The sequence below is a fragment of the Cornus florida genome, unplaced genomic scaffold (assembly GCF_030987335.1).
Source record: "Cornus florida cultivar Cherokee Brave unplaced genomic scaffold, ASM3098733v1 CherokeeBrave_3.0.0_Hap2_Chr11, whole genome shotgun sequence".
Classification (NCBI taxonomy): Eukaryota; Viridiplantae; Streptophyta; class Magnoliopsida; order Cornales; family Cornaceae; genus Cornus; species Cornus florida.
In genome coordinates, this window is record NW_026775581.1 from 69,632,923 (window position 1) to 69,655,882 (window position 22,960).

The 22,960-nt window shown below is 38.1% G+C and overlaps 1 pseudogene; it reads left to right on the forward strand.

Annotated features, from left to right (window-relative positions):
* The first annotated feature begins 3,591 nt into the window (after positions 1 to 3,591).
* On the forward strand, positions 3,592 to 7,684 carry LOC132281249 (putative leucine-rich repeat receptor-like protein kinase At2g19210; annotated as a pseudogene).
* The last annotated feature ends 15,276 nt before the right edge of the window (positions 7,685 to 22,960 follow it).

Below are 22,960 nucleotides of genomic sequence, written 5' to 3' on the forward strand. Positions count from 1 at the left end.
TCGAGGTGCTTGTCGCTGGTCTTGGACTTGACTATGAAGAAGGGAGTTGGCCATCCCTGCACAAACTGGTCGGGAGCTGGAGCCGTTCCCCTGACGAGGCCATGGCAGGCCGAAACCAGTTAGCATGTATCCTTGGGAGGGCAGGTCGTGGTGGCTGACCAGGGCGCTTGCGCGAGCTGAAGCAACGCCTTGGTGCCGCACGGGCCGTGCCGCTGCGCCAAATCTCTAGGCCCGTGACAAATGGTATCAGAGCAGGACTTGGGGTAAAGCACGGTGGGGTGCCCCCTTGTCGGTCCAGGAGGGGTCAGAGAATGAAGACGGTGCATTGAAGTTGCGTCGATGTGGAGGAATCAATGCAGTTGGGGGGGAGAGCCTCCATCTCCCCAGGAAGAGGCGTCCGTTGAAGTTGCGCATTGAAGGGCCGGAGGGCCGCGCGCACCAAAGTTCGTGCTTAGTCCTTGGGTGATGCAAACCATGGTGAAGGGCGAGCATCAAGTCGGCAGAAGGCCATTGCTTGCTCGGGATGTCGCGGAGGCGGCATGACGGAGAAGAGTCACGTCCTTGAGGAGTGGACGTCCCCTTGGTCCGAGGCCTATCATTGGGCGAGTGCAGTGCAGGGAACTGCACAAGGAAGCGATGGTGGGAAGGTGAGCATACCGCATGGAGGCAGACTTTGGAAGGGAGTGGACGCAGTAGTGAAGCGCCGCACTGCGACGAGGACGTCGCAGGATTTGGGTGGGGGAGAATGTCACGAAGTGATTCCTAAGACGCTTGGAGGATGGAAGACACGCATGCTGGTTGGCAAAGAGCAGAGTTTGACTGGGAATGGTTCCAGGGAAGGGGCGTGCAGGAGCACAGGATGGTACCTCTTCAGAGTTCAGGCAGGTCGACTCGGTTCAGTTCGAGGTGCTTGTCGCTGGTCTTGGACTTGACTATGAAGAAGGGAGTTGGCCATCCCTGCACAAACTGGTCGGGAGCTGGAGCCGTTCCCCTGACGAGGCCATGGCAGGCCGAAACCAGTTAGCATGTATCCTTGGGAGGGCAGGTCGTGGTGGCTGACCAGGGCGCTTGCGCGAGCTGAAGCAACGCCTTGGTGCCGCACGGGCCGTGCCGCTGCGCCAAATCTCTAGGCCCGTGACACTAGGGAAGGAAAGCAAATGACAAGCAAAACAGTGGTATTAAAAAAATATTAGTGATAGAGAGATTTTGAAGTTTAGGATGATAGAGACTTGCGAAAGTGAAAATTTCAAACTAGTTAGATGAGGTGTTGGGAAACTAGTTTGAAATTCCATAATATCTTGAAAATTCTAATCCTCCAAATTGTCCTCCAAAAATATCACTATAATCAAGTGTTAGAAAATAAAATTTTGGATACACCCCAGGTGAATGCCACAGGCCCACAACATGAAATTATTGTGAGATTGATGCCAATGCACATTCAAATGAAGACCTTACTACAAATGGGAGTCACAAGTAATTTGAATAAAGGCATATGTTGACTGAACAGAAACAACCCAACCAGAATGTCAAGGAAAATCCAGTTACCAATCTCAGGAAGAAGAACTGATACAAAATAATATTGCCGAGGTATGTCAGCTTCGAAATCAAGTACTGTAATCGATGCTTTGTGCCTGTAATTTGGTGTATGCTTTGTGCTTATAGCTTTTATCCAATTTTCTTCATCATGTATTCCTTTCCATGGTGTTTATTGTGTTTGATGCCTTTTTGTTTTTCTTTTCTTGAGCTGGTGGCCTTTTTTTTTATTTTTTTATTTTTTATTTTACTTTGTTGTTGTTGTTAATTTTGGGGAATGCCCCTTCTAAACCTGTAATTGCTTCTTTCCAATTAAATCTCAGCTTACCTACCGAAAAAGTAAAAGAAAAAAAGGTACCATAATCAATTTTACAGTCTAAAGTAAAAAGATTACAGATAATTAAGCAAAATTGATCAATGAACAAGCAATGCAGATAATATCTATTCTGAAAAACTAATGTGCATTTCGCTCAAGCAGCTCAGATGCTCTGTTTGCGTCCCAGCTTCAAAAAGAAAGATAAAAGGCCACCAAACCCAATTTATGGTAGAAGTAAATATTTAAACTTGAGGAGTAGAAGTTAATTTTCTTTTTGTAAGGATTGTCTATACGAGGAGTGCTAGCACAGTCGCTATCGCTTTCAATGATTGGTTGAAGACTAATCACAACAGCTGTGAACGGTTGTGATTAGTTTTTCAACAAATCACAACTGTTGTGATTTTATTTATTTTTATTTCACAGTTGTTGTGATTAGTTGAAAAACCAATCTTAATAGTTCACAGCAGTTGTTATTAGTTTTCAATTGAAGGTGATTACTAGACGGTCGTTAGCACTCCTCTATTTTTTATAGAAGCTTTTAGGATCAATTATTAGATGCTCAAATAAAAAACATAATGTTCCTTGCCAAATAAAAAAATGAAAACGTGCAATAGTCTTTCACGTTTCAACAATTCAACAAAGAGAATTAGCTAATATTTTCACTAAGATAAAATCGGACAATACTTAATTTATGTTTTGCAAGTATTTTAGTTGGAATTATTGTTGATACCCGTGCCTACTTCACCGCAGCTACCATGATCATAGCTGTCCCCACTAGAATCAAAATCTTTAGTTGGATCGCTACCATGTGGGGGGGGGGGGGGGGGGTTCGATTCCATTCTAGGAAGTGAAGAACTTAGGAAATAACAAAGATACTTCAATGTCAAATCCTAGCTGTCTATAAGAAAAATAAATCATAATACACTTCTTGATAAGGCTAAATCATTGTGGTTTAATGATAAACTTGAATGACTAACACAACTAATTAGGTACTATATTTTAAAGGTGAGCCAAATTCTTGGTATTGACCCATTAATCTTGCTGACTAAACAAAGGATTAATTTGACATTCCTATGATTTCTTTAATACTTTAGCTACCAAATCAGTGTGAAGGTGGCAAAATAAACTCAGTTATAATAGTTGTGCTGAAGACGTGTCAATATGAAGAATAGTCAAGTTTAAACTTATAAAAACGAGTTAATATATAGATGACAGCCAATTATATCTGTTTTTAGTATTCCTTGAATTCTGCTCTCTCCACAAGCAGGGTTCATAGGCAACAAGTAGTTTCTTTGTTTTGAATGCCGCATTTGAGTGATAATCATTCCACAAGTTGGTGGGCTATCAACACCATGACAGTCACTTACATTCTGGTACAATGTGTTTGTGTGTGTGTGTCACATCTTCAATATCTGTTTGGCAATACTTTCCTCAGGTATTAGTAAGATTTTCGTATGTATTTTCTTATATTGGCCGGCTACAGGTTAAATAACATAATGAACAAGACTACTCAAGGTCTGAACTTTTAAAATAAACATTATGATTTGCAATTTGACTTCTATACACATTAATAAAAGGTTTCCTAAGTCATCATCGTAGCTTAGGTTTAATAGGATTGATAAAGTAGCTCCAATATTTTATCTTGTTATATTATTTCTGACAACATTAGCAGCATATTGGTATACATATGATGTAGGAATATAAATATAAGATCAATTCTCTTATAGGCTCTGCATCGAAGGATGGGGATGCCAAAATGCTTCCTCTTCGCATTAATTCTTGGTGCTTTTGCCCTTGGAGCTCATGCCCAGGTCCCTTCAGGTTTGTTGACACTTTCTTGAGATAAAAATGTTAAATGTTTTTTGTAAAAACAATATATATATAGCTAATTAAGGTCTCTCTGTTACAGGCTTCATAAGCATAGATTGTGGGATATCTGAAGATTCCAACTACACAGATGAGACAACTGGATACCTTATAGTTCAGATGCAGCTTTTATAGAGACTGGTGTAAGCAAGTCTATATCTCCTGAATTTAAGACTAACTCAATCGAACAACAGTTCTTGAATGTTAGAAGCTTTCCTGAAGGAACCAGAAATTGCTTCACCATAAGACCTGCAAGTGGGAAAGGTAACAAATACTTGATAAGGGCCTGGTTCATGTATGGAAACTATGATGCCCAAGATAAACCACCATCGTTTGATTTGTACATTGGAGTTGATTTCTGGGACAGCATTTCATTGTTTGATTCATCTATTGTTGCGTGGAGTGAGATCATACATGTTCTCAATAGCGATTATGTATATGTTTGTCTCCAAGACAAAGGCCTTGGAACACCTTTCATATCAGCATTAGAGCTAAGGCCTTTGAATAACTCTATGTATGAAACTGCATCTGGATCACTGCTCCTCGTTGATCGTTCAAATTTCGGTTCAAAAACAGAAGAATTGGTCAGGTATGCCATCTTTCATGTCCAAGGTGAACCAATTAGTATCTCTATATTATTTCTATTTTAAAATACTGATTAAAAATCTCACTATGGTACTAATATCTCATTTAGGTTCAAAGATGACGCTTATGACCGCAAGTGGAACCCTACTCCTTTGATCACTAACCCAAGGATGATAAGAAATTTGTCTACCATGAATTCCCTAGCTTCCAATCTATTCCAAGTACCGCTTGCTGTCATGAGCACAGCTATCACCTCAGAAAAGGCTAGTGACTCGTTGAACCTACGGTCGTATCATAGAAATTCCTCTGACCAATGTTATATCTACATGCACTTTGCTGAAGTTGAAGTGTTGCAACATAATCAATCTAGAGAATTCTACATCTATATAAATGGGACACTATGGGGGAACAAACCTCTTGTTCCTGATTATTTTTTCACACAGACAGTCGGGAACACAAACCCTGTGTCTTTTGACGTGTTTAATATTTCATTCATCAAAACAAAAAATTCAACCCTTCCACCCATCTTAAATGCCATGGAGCTTTATACTGTGATACAGATTATACATTCACAAACAGATGATGATGATGATAAGTTCTTACCAACATTTATTAAAGTTTTTTCAATCTCATTGCATCTCGTGCACACCTTCTTCTTCTTAAGTCCATGTTTAAACTCTCTTATTTTCTGAACATTAGTTTCTGCTATCCTGGGCATCAAATCAACGTATGGAGTAAAAAGGAACTGGCAAAGAGATCCATGTGTTCCCGAATCTTTTGTTTGGCTTGGCCTCACTTGTAGCTATGATGGTTTCAGTCCTTCTAGGATCACATTCTTGTATATTTATCACTTTAAATAATTATTTTAATTTTCCCATTAAATCCATATCTTCACAGCATTATTCAAATTGCAATCAGGAACTTATCCTCAAGTGGACTGACAGGGGAGATTGCACCTTACATATCGAATCTCACGGTGATAAAATCTTTGTAAGTATGTTCATCTCACAAGAACCACTAGGATGTCAACTTGCTAAGGATATGGAACTTGTTCTTTTAGATAACTAATTATAAACAAAGTTTTAATTCAGGGATTTGTCAAACAACAAATTAACTGGGCAGGTGCCTAATTTTCTATCTCAGTTGACCTTGTTGACATTCCTGTAAGTTACTTCCCTAATCCTATGTGACTTGAATTTTTAGCCTAACAACATATAAAACAAGTGATGATGTTGAATTGGTCTCCTTGTGCAGAAACTTGAGAAGAAACAATTTCACTAGTCCGGTTCCAGCAGAACTCCTTGAAAAGGCAAAAAATGGATCGCTCTTTTTGACGTTTGCTCTTTCTGCAAAGCCATAAGAGAATTACACACACACACACACTTACACCAAATATACATATATATATATATATTGTTGTGACGATTCTTGATTTAGTAATTCACTTTTTCCCCATACATGCCAGAAAGTATTTAAAAGTAACACAAATTTGACTTACTTTTGATTTTTCTTTGAAATGGTTAATCATCAAACATTTCCATACTTCAAAGATGCTAAATGATTAGGACTTCTTAATAGCTACCATTGACATTATATAGCATATATTATAAGTATTCATTGATTCTTAGTTTTTTAACATTTTTCATCAAAAGCTACTGAAAACACAAATCCTTGTCTGTCTAGTCCGTGCAAAAAGAAAACGAACAAGGTTATTGGTCCGGTAGTAGCATCTGTTACTGCATTGTCTGTACTCTTAATTGCAATAGGGGCTGCCTTATGGATCTTTGAAAAGAGAAAACAAGGTATGAGAACTATTATACTCATATATAGTTTAAAGATCCAGCGTTTCATATCTTAATATCCAACATCCATAATTAAAGTTTTTCCAAATCAAACTATGTTTAATTGAATTCAATATGATCTTAGTAGTCAAGAAACAAAAAGATGGGACATTTGATGTAAAGAATCGAGAGTTTACATACTATGCGGTAACGAGTATTACCAACAACTTCCAAAGGATTATTTGGAAAGGAGGGTTTGGAACAGTTTACCATGGCAATGTAGGGGACACTCAGGTTGCTGTAAAGATGTTATCTTCGTCATCAACTCAAGGGTATAAGGAATTCCAAGCCGAGGTACCTAGCTTGCATAACCCCACTAACAGCTTTCATAACCATTGCCATTATAGAATGCAATCCAATGAAAGGTCGCTTTCTAGCAGAAATTTTAAGTTCATCAGTGTATGCATGAAACTAAATGTGGTTTTACGTTGCAGGCCAAACTTCTTTTGAGTGTTCATCATAAAAACTTAACTTCTCTTGTCGGTTACTGCAATGAAGGCACCAACTTGGGAATCATCTATGAGTACATGGTTAGTGGAGACTTAGAATGTCATCTGTCTGGTATACACGTCACACTTGAAAGTTTCTGAATAGTAAAGTATACGTGGTTGTAATATCATTAACAAAAAGACATGAATTGCTAATTTATGGACACAGATAGAAATCCAAATGTTTTAAGTTGGGAAGAGAGGATTCGAATAGCATCAGATGCAGCACAAGGTTAGTAAGTTCATGAATGCCATATATTTTCTCTTTTACCTATTATTTTCCTTCTAGATTTTAATTACCGAAAAAATGTTGAGTGGAATTGAAGGACTGGAGTATCTACACCATGGTTGTAAGCCTTCAATAATCCACAGAGATGTCAACTCTACCAATATCTTATTAAATGAAAAATTCCAAGCCAAACTTGCTGATTTTGGACTGTCTAGAGTTTTTCCAACTGAAATTGGCACGCATGTCTCAACTATTGTTGCTGGCACTCCTGGATACCTTGACCCTGAGTGAGTATTGTCATTCAATTTTTCCCTCCCCCTACCCCCTCCCAAAAAAAAAAAAAAAAATCATATTTTGAATTCATTTATTTGAAGAAGTAAATTATATTATTACAAGAAATTGATTACTAGGTTTGGATTGCAGGTATTTCACATCACATAGGTTGACTAAGAAAAGTGATGTCTATAGCTTTGGAATTGTTATATTGGAGATAATCACAGGCCAGCCACTAATCCCCAAAAGTCCTGACATGACTCACATAATTCAATGGGTTAGTTCCGTGCTTGAAAATGAGGATGCTAGAAGTATTGTTGATCCCAAGTTAGAGGAAGATTGTGATGTTAATTCTGTTTGGAAAGCTGTAGATTTAGCTATGGCTTGTGTATCTCGTACTTCCACAAAAAGGCCAACCATGAATTATGTGGCGATGGAATTGAAGGAGTGTTTCACAATCGTGGTAGCTCGACATGATTCAGATCAATCAAATGATATAACTGCAGTGATACCAATGAATTTGGAGGGTGGAGTAAGTCCTGTGGCAAGGTGATATTGCTGCTAAAAATTTATTTGTGCTGAATGCTGATGGTTCATCGGTGTTTCTGAATTTCACCATGTTAAGAGTTTGTAGAAAAATTTGAGTCTATCATGATCCTGAAGTTGAAGTCCTACTTGATGTGTGGGTTCGTGCGTCTGTGTTTGACTGAAAATTGTAAGTCACACGATTGGATGAACAAATTCTCTGCAGTTTTTGTATGCAAAAGCAGAGTTGTTGATATTTGATATATTTTTTTTAATCCTCAGCCAACCTCTAAGCATCAATTGTAAAACTTTAATGCTTACACTGTTACACAGATGTAACTAATTCTTAAAATATCACTAGTGAAAATGAAGGGAAGACATATCAATTTTTTTTCTAAAAAAACTTAATACGTAGTATAAAAGAAGCTAAAATTGTGGCGACCTTGTGGGCGGGTGTGTGTGAGCGTGTGTAGGGGGCACCAGTAGGCTACCACACTGGGCGACCTACAGGTGCACAATCCCATATCGTCTGGGTGTGGATGGGGCAAGTGCTATATGTAGATTCAACACCATTCTATGACAACGCGTTTTAAAGCCGTGATGGCCGTGAACCCATCAGAACTCTGTAGTTAAGCGTGCTTAACTTGGAGTAGTACCAGGATGGGTGACCCCCTGGGAAGTCTCTGATCTGGGTGAGCCAAAAGCGGACAATATTGTGTCTGGCCAGGGTGAGGGTCGTTACAAATGGTATCAGAGCCTGACCCAGCCGGAAGTGTGGCCAACGAGGACGTTAGGCCCCAAAGGGGGGGGGGGGTGATTGTGGCGACCTTGTGGGCGGGTGTGTGTGAGCGTGTGCAGGGGGCACCAGTAAGCTACCACACTGGGCGAGCTACAGGTGCACAATCCCATATCGTCTGGGTGTGGATGGGGCAAGTGCTATATGTAGATTCAACACCATTCTATGACACAACGCATTTTAAAGCCGTGATGGCTGTGAACCCATCAGAGATCTGTAGTTAAGCGTGCTTAACTTGGGGTAGTACCAGGATGGGTGACCCCCTGGGAAGTCTCTGGTCTGGGTGAGCCAAAAGCGGACAATATTGTGTCTGGCCAGGGTGAGGGTCGTTACAAATGGTATCAGAGCCTGACCCAGCCAGAAGTGTGGCCAACGAGGACGTTGGGCCCCAAAGGGGGGGTGATTGTGGCGACCTTGTGGGCGGGTGTGTGTGAGCGTGTGCAGGGGGCACCAGTAGGCTACCACACTGGGCGAGCTACAGGTGCACAATCCCACATTGTCTGGGTGTGGATGGGGCAAGTGCTATATGTAGATTCAACACCCTTCTATGACACAACGCGTTTTAAAGCCGTGATGGCCGTGAACTCATCAGAACTCTGTAGTTAAGCGTGCTTAACTTGGAGTAGTACCAGGATGGGTAACCCCCTGGGAAGTCTCTGGTCTGGGTGAGCCAAAAGCGGACAATATTGTGTCTGGTCAGGGTGAGGGTCGTTACAAAAATAGTAACGAAATGCATTGGAGGCAAGCTCAAATCAAGAAACAAGAGTGCATTTTTTGATTTCTTGATGTTTGGAGCAGTTAATTTTCAGTGACAGGAAATTTACTGGTTGTGTGCTTGTAGTTTCACATGGGTGTATATCTATTTACAGATTTTCAACTCTTTGTGTGTCCAGAAATACCAGAGTCCTTGACTCAGGGTGTGAGCTGAATGGTATTTCCTTCTATTGACTGTGACATACAATGCTCTGTGGAAATGACTGTGATTATGATTTGGGGAGGATCCTCTTGTGGGATTAGTGTCGTCTTTGATCCAAGAATCTAAAACTTATTGGTTGAATAAGGTAAATGGAGATGGCGCGTGTTATGGAATGCATTGTAAAAAAGAAAATGGAGATGAAACTGCATATTGAGATGGAGAATGATTGGAAAATATATTCCATTGATGCATTGTATAATAAATTTGGATTACTGGAGGGAACTACAGTGAGCTAAAATCTACTCCTTTTGATTTTCATTCTAAGGTTAGTGACTTAATCCTCAACTCCTGGGGGCATATATCTTCTGTGCTGCTGTCCCTTCTGCCAAGCCTGACCTTTGCTCTTTTTGTTGCCCTTGGTTTAAAAATTGCATTCAAAATTTAATTGTCAACTTGGGATAAATCTCTAGTTGCTCATCTCTATATTCTAAACCACTGTTCTTTATTTTTTTTTTTAGTTAATACTCACACACACATGCCTCCGCTCAGACTCAAACCTTGACCTTCCTTTAAGAAGTAAAGGTCTAATACCGCTAGGTCACTGACGTGTTGATTATTCTATACCACTATTGTCTTTGTTTGGCCAGAAAGGAATCCTTATCCCATTTGTTTTTCACTTGGAACCATATTCACGTATTAATTATCACACTAATTATGTCTCATCACTCTCTCCCCCTACTGATGAGCACTAAAAAGTGCGCATTTAAACCTCTTAAGCTTAGGTATTCTAGAACCTTTATCTATCTAACTTTCCCGTTTTAGACTAATTTCGTGTTATTGCCCTTTTTAGGTGCTTATCTCCAAAATAAGCTAATTCTACCAAATAAGAGCTTAAAAGAAGCTAACTCAAGCTAGATGGAAGAAAGGAGCAAAGTGGAAGCAGATTGAAGTAAAGTGTGGAAATTTAGCAGGTTCGATCGATCACAAGAATACTTCGATCAATCGAAAGTTCATCGATCTAAACTCTCCAAGATGGATCCAATCTCTTTTGTCCTTATCCAAAGATCCCACAAAGTTTGATCGATCCAACAATTCTTAAATCAATCGAAAAGATTCTATCTAATCTTGTTGTACCACCCTACCTACCACTTTTGTCTCGTTCCCCAAAATATCTCAGATCTGTCCCTATCCAAAAAGGCGCTGCCATTAAAAGATCGATCCAGCCAAAGTTTGATAGATCTCAGCCATGTTCGATCGATCACAGCCATGTTCGATTGATCGAACCCTCTCAAATCTGAAAAAAATATATCTCCAGCTCATTAAAAGTTATCTCACTGTGCAATCATTAGATGAGCTCTTGTGTACGAGCCTAGACCATTGGGTGTGACATTTAAGCTACCTATATAAGGAATATGAGCCACTTTTACATAGATAGTTTTTTATAGTCTTAGATACAATTCTTAGAGAGGAAGAAAAGAGAAGAGGAGGCTAGAGACATTATTGAGAGGTTTTCCATCTTCCCCAAGAAGAAGAGTACTTCTACTATGGAGATAGCCCTTGAAGGTTGGAGGACACCATTCATGAGTGGCTAGACATCCTCTTGGAGCTAGAGTTAGCCCTAAGCATGCTTTTTTTACCTTGATTTATGTATTTTTTAGGGGATTTGTGTTGTAATACATGTTTTGACATATTTATATACATAGATCTTGTTTATTCAATAATTTCTGTGGTTTAATTCTTCCAATTGATCATTTCATTCTATCCATATGTCTATGTATGCTAGGATAGATGTTCATGTGTTTATCTCTATCTCTTGTGTTGTTGATGTATGTCGATGTGTGTTGATGCTATAGATTTAGAGATTGTCAAGATATAGTGCTTAATAGAATGCTCTTTTGGTTTATTTGATGGTTCATACTCATTTCTTGATGGATTGTGCCTCTGCCTTATCTAATTAGTTTAATTTCCATGTCATTAGCTTAGATGTAGTGTAGCTACCTTAGTTGTTAAATGGAAGGACAATCCATACTTGTTGTTTGATGTTCCATACTTATGAATGCAAGTAGTATATTTCTCTAATTATGTGATGTGTTTGGATTGTGAGCTTATAGAAGGATTAATGACTTAGTTTGATGTACTGTGTTATTCATTGTGTTGTTTAGACAATATATACTTAATTGGTCATCTATGCTTATAAAAACAACCACACACACTCACTATTGTTGCAACATATGTTTCCCCCCTCATTAATTGTGAATTGAGTGTATAGAAAGGTGATGCTTAGTGGTGATCTCTAAGTCCCAAGGTCTCTCTCTCTTGTTTTCTCTATCATTTAATTACTCGTTTTATATTGTTCTTGTTTAATCCTAATTGTAGTTTAATCAACCAAACAACCTACATTTAATCACTCAACCTACTAACCCTAAGCATTGTTTCCATTACTAGTAGCCCTTCAATCCATTGGGACGATCCCTACTTGCCCTTGCTATATTTTTAGTTAATGGTAGTAGTGGAATTTATAAATGTAAAACTTAGCTACATTGCACATTCACTATCTTGCACATCTTTAGGCTTTGGTCCTTGGCGGCACACCAAGTTTTTGGCACCGTTGCCGGGGATTTAACTGGCAACACCGTGTTTTGGAAACAATTAGGGATTAGTACACTTTTGATCGTGTCTTTTCTTTATTTTATTTTTGGTTACTTATTGTGTTTGTTCTTATTTGGCTAGGTGAAATTGATCAAGGAGGTTAAGTAAAGGAGAATTCAAGCAAGGAGCTAAGCTAAGCACAAAAAGGACTAAAAATCTAAAAAAATGCAAAGCATAGCAAAGTTTGGAAGTTGAAAATGAATTGAAGTTGATTAAGGACCCTTTGTGAGATCTTTCTAACTCAAGCTCTAGTTAAATTGTCGGCCCGCGTGGAGGCTTGTTTTTCATTTCTTAGATAAATTGTGAGCCCGCATGGAGGCAATTTACTTTTCTTTGCATGTTGGTTAAGCATGGGAGCATGGGATCATTGTATGCGGAGATTTGTTGATTGATTTGTTACGGGGGCGAAGTGCATGCTTAAATGATGTCATTGATGTGTTTCTTGAATTTTGTGCGGTCTTAACCAACCTATCATCATAATCAATGGAAAATCTAGAGGGTCATCTTGGTTATTTAGACCCAAACTTCAGGGAGCATCCTCCTTTCAACCAATTTCCTCTTGGAGTTCAAGCTCCAATTCCTCTAATGATCATTCGTGATCATTATAATCTTCATGAATATCATGCACCAACTTGCATCATGCTTCCTAATTTTGAGGCCAATCAATATGAGATTAAGCCCGAGACCATTCAAATATGTCCACTATTTTATGGCTTAGATGGTGAGGAGCCATATAAACATCTTGATGAATTTCTTGAAATATGCTCCACTGTGAGGTATATGAATGTCCTAGAGGAAGTTCTTAAGTTACTTCTCTTCCCTTTTACTCTTAAAAATAAAGCTAAGCATTGGTTCAACTACTTAGGGGCAAATTCAATAACTTCTTGGTTACAAATACAAAATGAATTTTTAAAGAAATTTTACCCCGTGAGTTTGACCAATGTTATACGAACTTCTATTCATGAATTTTCTCAAAGGGAAGGAGAACTTTTACATGAGGCTTGGGAAAGATTGAATGACTTGCTAAGAAAGTGTCCACATCATGGTATTCCAAAATGGCAAGTTGTCCAATATTTCTATAAAAGCCTATCCGACACTCACAAGGACATAGTTGATACCTCATATGGAGGATCATATTTTGGGAAGCATGAAGATGATGTTTGGTACCTTTTTAAGAAAAATGAGTAAAAATTCATTGCATAAATGTCACACTTCTCGGTTGGGTCATGATTCCAATAACAAAAAGAAATATTTGAAAGTATGTCAAATTGGAAGTCTAATGGTAATTGTTGCCCAGGTCAAAACTCTAACTCAAAAACTTGATCAATCTTTATTGAGTCAAAAACCGGCAAAACAATCATTTCCTCTTCTTAATCATCATCTTCATCATTCTTGTGAGCCATGCATGACTTGTTCAAGTGTATTGCATACTACTTCCAATTGTCCCCATGGACATGTGCTTGATGAACAAGTCAATGCCACATTTGCTCACCTTCTTTCAAATGCTTATGTTTCGGTGTGGAGTGAGCATTCAAATCCTTTTCAAGTAAAAAAATTTTAAAACCGATATGTTCCTTCTCACCAAAGAAATAGAGGTTCAAAAGGGTTCGTCTCATCTTCTTCTTTTCGTCAAAGAATGGACCATTTCTGTTATCCTCAAGCTTATAATCCTCAAAGTAACTCTAATCATCCTCATGCACTCTCTAGCAACCCCACATTTGAAGATAAAGTCTTAGTAGCTTTGGGTAGTTTGAAAATGAGCACCAATTTGTTGCATTCTCATTCCCAATTGATATCAAAGCTTGAATCTCAAATCAGGATGATAGCTAATGCATTAAATGCTAGAGAAATTGGTAAATTGCCTAGCCAACCCGAAAGGAACCCAAAAGCTCAACATTTTGTGGAAGCAAACTCCACATTGGGGTGTCTTTCCCAAGAGCAAGTGCAAGCAATTACTACTTTGAGAAGTGTTAGACAAGTTGACAATAGGGTTGAACAACCAAGTGAAGATAGTGAATCGGTGAAACCAAAAGTTGACACCCGTCCCATTTCCAATGTTATTCCTACTTCCCTGGATGAGCATGGCCCTAGAGGGAATCCTCAACCTTCTTCATCATCCCCTCGAATTGCAAAGTCTTATGAGCCAAAAGCTCCATTTCCTTATGCTTTGAAAGAAACTTCACCTTTTGGGAGGCAGGAGGGAAAAAAATCCATGACATGATAGAAGTCTTCAAACAAGTTAACATAAATCTTCCTCTCTTGGATGCAATTAAGCAAATTCTGCCGTATACAAAATTTTTGAAAGATCTTTGCACACAAAAGAGGAAGAGCAAGGGACAAGGCCCTAAAAAAGTGTTCCTAATGGAGCAAGTGAGCTCCATTATCCAACATAATACTCCACCTAAGTTCAAAGATCCCGGTGCTCTAACCATCTCATGTGTAATTGGAACCCATGAAGTTCGTAGAGCTCTTCTTGACTTAGGGGCAAGTTCTAATTTGATTCCTTACTCCGTATATGTCCAACTAGGTTTGAATAAATTAAAGCCAACCTTGGTGGTGCTTCAATTGGCCGATACATCTGTTAAAACACCTAGGGGCATGATTGAGGACATACTCATAAAGGTTGACAAGTTTTACTTCCTGGTTGATTTCGTAGTTCTTTATACTGAACCAGTTGCAAATCCCACCAATCACATCCCCATCATCTTAGGGAGGCCATTTCTTGCTACCGCAAATGCTACCATTAATTGTAGATCCGGTGTCATGGACCTTTCTTTTGGTAATATGATGGTTAAGCTTAATATTTTCAATGCAAGTCGACATCCCATAGATGAAAATAAGTGTTGTCTCATAGATGTCTCGGATGAAGTTGTTGAGGAATCTATTCCCACAATGGTCATAAAACAGCTAACCGAGGATAATCTTTCATCTCTTCTTTCTGAGGACCCTCTTGCATCTTGTCTTCTTGAAATGTATGGTAATTATGGTTTTGATAGTGAAAGGTCAATGAATGAAGTTAATAATCTAATGGAATCCATTGCAAGTTTGGATTTTCCACCTTGTAAAGATCCAAAAGAACATCTTCCTCCACTCTCTAGCACTCCACTGGTTCCATCTCTAGTCTCTTCACCCACTATTGAGCTTAAAACTCTCCCTCTCGATCTTAAAGATGCCTTCCTTGGCCCAAAAGAGACTCTTCCGGTCATCATCTCTTCAAATCTTGAAAAAGATCAAGAGAATTCTCTTTTGAATATGCTTAAAGAAAATAAGGAAGCCATAGGATGGAGTGTGGCGGATCTAAAAGGAATCGATCCTTCCATTTGTATGCATCGCATTCTTATGGAAGAAGATGCAAAACCTTTTAGAGATGCCTAAAGAAGATTAAATCCAAACATGAAAGAAGTGGTTAAGAAAGAAGTAGTTAAACTCTTAGATGCCGGTATCTTTTATCCAATCTCTAATAGCAAATGGGTGAGTCTAACTCAAGTAGTTCCTAAGAAATCGGGGATTATGGTGGTTGAAACTGCAAAAGGTGAGGCAATTTCTAAGTGTACCGCTAATTGTTAGCGAGTATGCATTGATTATTGAAAATTAAATGCCGCCACTAGGAAAGATCACTTCGCTTTGCCATTTATTGATCAAATCCTAGAGAGATTGTCCGAGCAACAATACTATTGTTTTCTTGATGGCTATTCAGGTACAATCAAATAGCCCTTGACCCCTTAGACCGAGAGAAAACCACATTTACTTGTCATTTCGGCACATTTGCATATAGATGGATGTCATTTGGTTTGTGCAACGCCCCTGCCACATTTCAAAGATGTATGATGTCAATTTTTTTTGACATGGTGGAAGAGTATCTAGAGGTCTTTATGGATGAATTTTCTGTCTTTGGGTCATCATTTGATGTATGCCTCAAAAACTTGAATTTAGTGCTTAAAAGATGTCGTGAAACAAATCTTGTTCTTAGCTGGGAAAAGAGCCATTTCATGGTTCAAGAAGGTATTGTTTTAGGTCACGTCATCTCAAAAAGGGGAATTGAGGTGGATAAAGCGAAAGTTGAGCTCATTTCTGAATTACTTCCACCTTCTACGGTGAGAGAAGTTCGCTCCTTTCTAGGTCATGCCAGCTTCTACCGCCGTTTCATCAAAGACTTTAGCAAAATTGCTAGACCCTTGTGCAATCTTCTCGCCAAGGAAACTCCTTTTGTCATTGATCAAGCATGCCTTGATGCTTTCCATAAATTGCGTGGCATGTTATCATTCGCTCCTATTATGCAGCCTCCCAATTGGTCATTACCATTTGAAATAATGTCTGATGCTTCTGATTATGCCATGGGAGCAATTTTGGGGCAAAGGGTAGGAATACTTCCATGCGTTGTATACTATGCAAGCAGGACCCTCTCGGGAGCTCAATTAAATTACTCTACTACCGAGAAGGAATTACTTGCTATAGTATATGCTCTTAACAAATTTTGGTCCTACCTCTTAGGATCAAAAGTCATTGTCTATTCTGATCATACTGCTTTAAATCACCTCTTGACTAAGAAGGAAACAAAGCCTCGTTTAATAAGATGGATTTTGCTCCTTCAGGAATTTGACTTTGAAATCAAAGATAAGAAAGGTAACAAAAATGTGGTTGCCGATCATCTCTCAAGGTTGGTAGTTGAATCTTCCCTTAGCCCACCAATTCGTGTTTCATTTCCGGATGAACAACTTTTTCAAGTTTCTAATGGATAAATGCCTTGGTTTTCCGACATTGTAAACTATTTGGCAATTGGCAAGCTTCCAACTACTTGGACAAAGAACGAAAAGAACCGTTTCTTTGCCAACATCCGGCATTACTATTGGGAAGATCCTGTCTTACACCGATATTGTCCGGATCAAATTGTGAGAAGATGCATTCTGGAGAGTGAAATTCCAAGCGTTCTTATGTTTTGTCATACTCTTGCATGTGGTGGGCATTTTAGTGCAAAGAAAACTGCCTTGAAGGTTCTTCAAAGTGGGCTCTTTTGGCCCACAATCCATAGAGATGCTTACAATTTTTGCAAGTCGTGTGAAAGATGTCAAAAGATGGGCTTAATGTCAAGAAGAGACATGATGCCTTTGACAAATATTATTGTTGTAGAGATTTTTGATATTTGGGGCATTGATTTCATGGGTCCTTTTTCTATGTCTTATGGATATCAATACATTTTGCTTCCCATTGATTATGTTTCAAAGTGGGTGGAGGCTTGTGCTACCAAAACCAATGACCACTTCGTGGTTATTCAATTCATTAAATCCAATAACTTTGCTCATTTTGGTATGCCAAAGACTATGATTAGTGACGGGGGAAAGCATTTTTGCAATCAATTCTTAAAGAAACTCTTTCTTAAGTACTCCGTTATACATAAAGTCACCACTCCTTATCATCCTCAAACAAGTGGATAAGTAAAAGTGTTAAACCGGGAAATTAAGCATATTCTTGAGAAAACGGTTAACATAACCTGGAAGGATTGGTCATGCAAATTGAATGATGCTTTGTGGGCTTACCGAACAGCATACAAGACTCCCATTAGCATGTCTCCTTCTAGACTTGTTTATGGAATGCCTTGCCATCTTTCGATTGAGCTAGAACACAAAGCTTTGTGGGCAGTTAAGAAGCTCAATTTTGACCTTGACAAAGCCAGAGAGAATCGCTTACTCCAATTAAATGAGTTGGAAGAATTGAGGCAATGCTTGTGACAATGCCAAACTCTATAAAGAGAGGACTAAAGCTTTTCATGACAAACACATTAGGAAGAAATCTTTTGAGCCGGGTCAAAAAGCTTGGCTTTTCAACTCTAGATTAAAACTCTTTCCTGGGAAGTTGCGAACCAAATGGGAAGGTCCATATGAGATCATCTTCGTTGCACCGCATGGGGCGGTTGAAATTCAAAGTTTAAAAAATGGCAACATTTCAAGGTGAATGGGCAAAGGTTGAAACCCTATATTGAAGGACAAGTTTTTCAAAGACATATGGAAGTTGCCCTTTTGGTACATCTAGTCTATGAAGAGATATAGTGATGCATTCATTAGTCTCAAGAGAAAGCTCAATTTTCTGCATATTCTTGCATGTTCGATCGATCTCAAATGAGGTTCAATCGATCGAACACCCATCCTTGCATCCAATCATTGCTCTGTTCCATCAATCTGAAATTTCCTACATAAATCAGCTCTTTGTGTATCAATTGAATTTCATCCTAGATCGATCTGAGTCATTCAAGATCGGTCGAACTTTCTCTTCGATCAATCTCAGTTCCATACTTAGAAAATTTTTGAATCCTTGCATATTTTACCTCTTTGTGCATCGTCCGAACTTCTCTGCAAGATTTCATCATTTAAATCGATTGAAAATTAGATCGATCGAAGTTCGATCGATCTGAAGCTTTCTAAAAAATAAATAAATAAATAAATAATATATATATATATATATATATATGTATCTAAATCTTTTAAAGCAGCATTTCGTCTAGCTAGAGACGTTAAACTTAGCAATCATTGTTCATATTTTCTTACATATTATTTAATCTTGTTTAAAAAAAAAAAGAAAAAAAAAAACTATAATATTTTACCATTGTGCCCTTATGTGTAGTCATACTACTTTTATATTTTCTATTGGGCTTGATCTCATATCTCTCTTTCATCTTGTGTTATATTGCTTTAGAATGCATGATTTGATTATTCTCATCCCATTTGATATTTGATGTGAGTTTGCTAGTTTGGTTATTCAAGTAGGTTATTGATTTCAAGTTTAGGGGAGACGTCTTTCGAATTGGATCATTGCCGGGCTTCATGTCTTTGCCACTATGGTATACTCTTTCCATCTTTTCCATTATTCTCATTACACATTGAGGACAATGTGCGGTTTAAGTTTGGGGGTAAGGTGTCTTTGTTATATTCTACTTAAGTTGAACTTTAAATGCATGATTGAGATTGGAGATCCATTTTAGCGATGATTTTAATTTTTTGAGGACTATATTGCTTAAAATTTAAAAATTGCTTGACTTGATAGTCCAATACTCCTTGTATGCCTTGTGGATGCCACTTAGGAGTAAATTTTTTGAAAGATTGATATCTTGCTTGCACTTGTGGTCCACATCATCCTAATTTTGTGATTGTTTTGAGATTCACTCTAGGATTCTACACTGGCACAGGCACAAACTAGCATTCATTTGTGGGGTACATGCTTTGTTGATTATTGAATTAGTTATATCCCAATTGGGCTAGTAGTGCATTAAAAGCTTTCATTTTGATAAAAGTGGATAACAAAGAGTAGCCGGGATTCTAGCCTCATCAAATACAGAATTTCTTGTGCCAAAAGGTGGAGGGGCCAAACTCTAGGTTAATAATTGAACTTAAAAAAAAAAAAAAAAAAAAAAAAAAAAAAGTTGCAAAAACAATAAAAAGTGAGGACTTCTCCCAAAAGGTTAGAAGTAGAAAATGATTAGATGAAGGTTGTTTTGATTTGTAGCCTAGTTGATTTGAGCTTGTAAGTCCTTAAGGGTGTTTGAACGCCTAATGCCCTAAAGCCGTTCGGTTTGGGAGTTATTGACCTAATGCTCGACCTCATAGATCGCTAGAAAGCTTAATAGATCGACACATTGCACTATGCTTCCATCTTTGATCCTTAGGATTAAAAAAAATAAAAAAATAAAAAAATAAAAATAAGCACACCTAGATCAATAAAGATTTAATAAAAGGTCCACTCTTTGTCTTGATGATCAGTACTAGATTTGTGTGCTAGTTTAAGGGTAAGGATGTGATCATTTCTTTAGTTGGCTTAGATAGCAACACACTTGATGCCGATCCACTTAAAAATGATTCTAGTGTTGTTTTGATTTGCATGATCATCTTCTTGATGTGTGGAGGACTATACTTGCTTGCTTGATGTTGAAATTTTGGGAGATTGCTTGGAAAAGGTTGAAAAATTGCATACTTGAGGTAGTTTTCTCCCAATGCTTGTTTGCAACATTGGTGCCTCTTTTGTGAGAATGAGCTTAATGTTTGTGGGTATCATTTCTGGAAACCCTTACGAGACTTCACTCGTCCAATATGGGTAACCTATGGGTTTAAAAGGCTTGTTACATATGCTAAATGCAATCGTGTTCCCTACAAAAGTGGCGTTATCCATTTATAGTTTTCTAGTTCATACTTATATAGTTGTTCATTTCATTCCTTTACTTTGTAGTTCATTACTAGGGACTAGCAATATTTAAGTTTGAGGGTGTGATGAGCGTTGAAAAGTGCGCATTTAAACCCCTTAAGCTTAGGTATTCTAAGACTTTTATCTATCTTACTTTCCCTTTTTAAACTAATTTCGTGTTATTGCTTTTTTAGGTGCATATCCCCAAAATAAGCTAATTCTGCCAAATAAGAGCTTAAAAGAAGCTAACTCATGCTGGATGGAAGAAGGGAGCAAAGTGGAAGCAGATTGAAGCAAAGTGTGAAAATTTAGCAGGTTCGATCGATCACAAGAATACTTTGATCGATCAAAAGTTTATCGATCTAGACTCTTCAAGACGGATCCAAGCTCTTTTGTCCTTCTCCAAAGATCCCACAAAGTTCGATTGATCCAACAATTCTCAGATCGATCGAAAAGATTCCATCCTATCATGTTGTACCACCCTACCTACCACTTTTGTCGCATTCCCCAAAATATCTCAAATCTTTCCTTATCCAAAAAGGCGCCGCCATTGGAGGATCGATCCAGCCAAAGTTTGATAGATCTTAGCCATGGTTGATCGATCACAGCCATGTTCGATCGATTGAACCCTCTCAAATCCGAAAAAAATATATCTCTAGCTCATGAAAAGTTGTCTCATTGTGCAATTATTGGAGGAGCCCTTGTTTACGAACCTAGACCATTGGGTTTGACATTTGAGCTACCTATATAAGGAATATGAACCACTTTTACATAGATAGTTTTTGATAGTCTTAAATACAATTCTTAGAGAGGAAGAAAAGAGAAGAGGAGGCTAGAGACATTCTTGAGAGGTTTTCCATCTTACCCAAGAAGAAGAGCACTTCTACCATGGAGATAGCCTTTGAGGGTTGGAGGACACCATTCATGAGTGGCTAGACATCCTCTTGGGGTTAGAGTTAGCCCTAAGCATGCTTTCTTTACCTTGATTTTTGTATTTTTTAGGGGATTTGTGTTGCAATACATGTTTTGACATATTTATATACATAGATCTTGTTTATTCAATGATTTGTGTGGTTTAATTCTTCCAATTGATCATTTCATTCTATCCATATGTCTATGTATGCTAGGATAGATGTTCATGTGTTTATCTCTATCTCTTATGTGGTTGATGCATGACTATGTGTATTGATGCTATAGATTTAGAGATTGTTAAGACATAGTGCTTAATAGAATGCTCTTGTGGTTTATTTGATGCTTCATACTCATTTCTTGATGGATTGTGCCTCTCCCTTAGTCTAATTAGTTTAATTTCCATTTCATTAGCTTAGATGTAGTGTAGCTACCTTAGTTGTTAAATGGGAAGACAATCTATGCTTGTTGTTTGATGTTCCATACTTATGAATGCAAGTAGTATATTTCTTTAATTATGTGATGTGTTTGGATTGTGAGCTTAAAGAAAGATTAATGACTTAGTTTGATGTATTGTGCTATTCATTGTGTTGATTAGACAATATATACTTAATTGGTCATCCATGCTTGTAAAAACAACCACACACACTCCCTATTATTGCAACATATGTTTTCCCCCTCATTAATTATGAATTGAGTGTATAGAAAGGTGATGCTTAGTGCTGATCTCTAAGTCCCAAGATCTCTCTCTCTTGTTTTCTCTATCATTTAATTACTTGTTTTATATTGATCTTGTTTAATCATAGTTGTAATTTAATCAACCAAACAACCTACCTTTGATCACTCGACCTACTAACCCTAAGCGTTGCTTCCATTACTAGTAGCCCTTCAATCCCTTGGGACAATCCCTACTCGCCCTTGCTATATTTTTAGTTAATGGTAGTAGTGGGATTTATAAATGTAAAACTTGGGTACATTGCACATTCACTATCTTTTGCACATCTTTAATAGTTGGTGCTTGACGACACACCACCTACTAGACCTCTGCCACAAAAGCACATTATTATTCCTCTCTGCTTCTCTCTATTTTCTCATTCCTCTCCCTTTTTTGTTCCTCTATCCCCTCATCTCTCTAATTCTCTTTTTTTTCTTTTTTCTCGATCCTCTCTCTTCTTATTCTTTCACTCTCTCAAAACCCAACTGACACCGTGTATGTAATATTTCTATTTTTTTTATTTTGTGAGATTTTTTTTTTCGTTTTGCGTACCAGACACCGTGGGGTGTGCCGCATGTGTTTGAGAGTTGGCTGGGGCATTTCTTTGAATTCAGAACTCTTAGAAAATGAACTAGTTGCCATTTCGACATTTTTTCATTTTTCGGGCCGAAAGGTCCCTGGCGAGACCCGCTACCGAAGTTGTTGAGTACGGGAATTATTATTTTTTGGTTCCATTACATATCATGCATTATTATTTGATGTATTTTATGTGACTGTCTTTAGACATGTGTTGTGGTGGGTTTAGTGTATGTACACACACACACACACACACACACATATATATATATATATATATGTATATAATGACAAAGAAGATTTTATTTATTTATTTTTTTTCCATAGGACCTACATATGCTTTTGGTCATTTTAATGACCACATGGTCATTGCCAGACCATATTGCTTCTTCCTTTTCTTGCATAATTTTTTTCTTCCTCTCTGTATCAGTTTCTTTTTCTTTTTTTTCTTTCTCCATTATAAAATTAGATTTTTCCCTCAATTTTTGATATTTTTGGGAGCCATTTGCGGCAAAATGGAGAGCGCGTCGAGATCTTCAATTTGATCGGAGCAGAGGTGGTTTTAGTGCAACCTAAG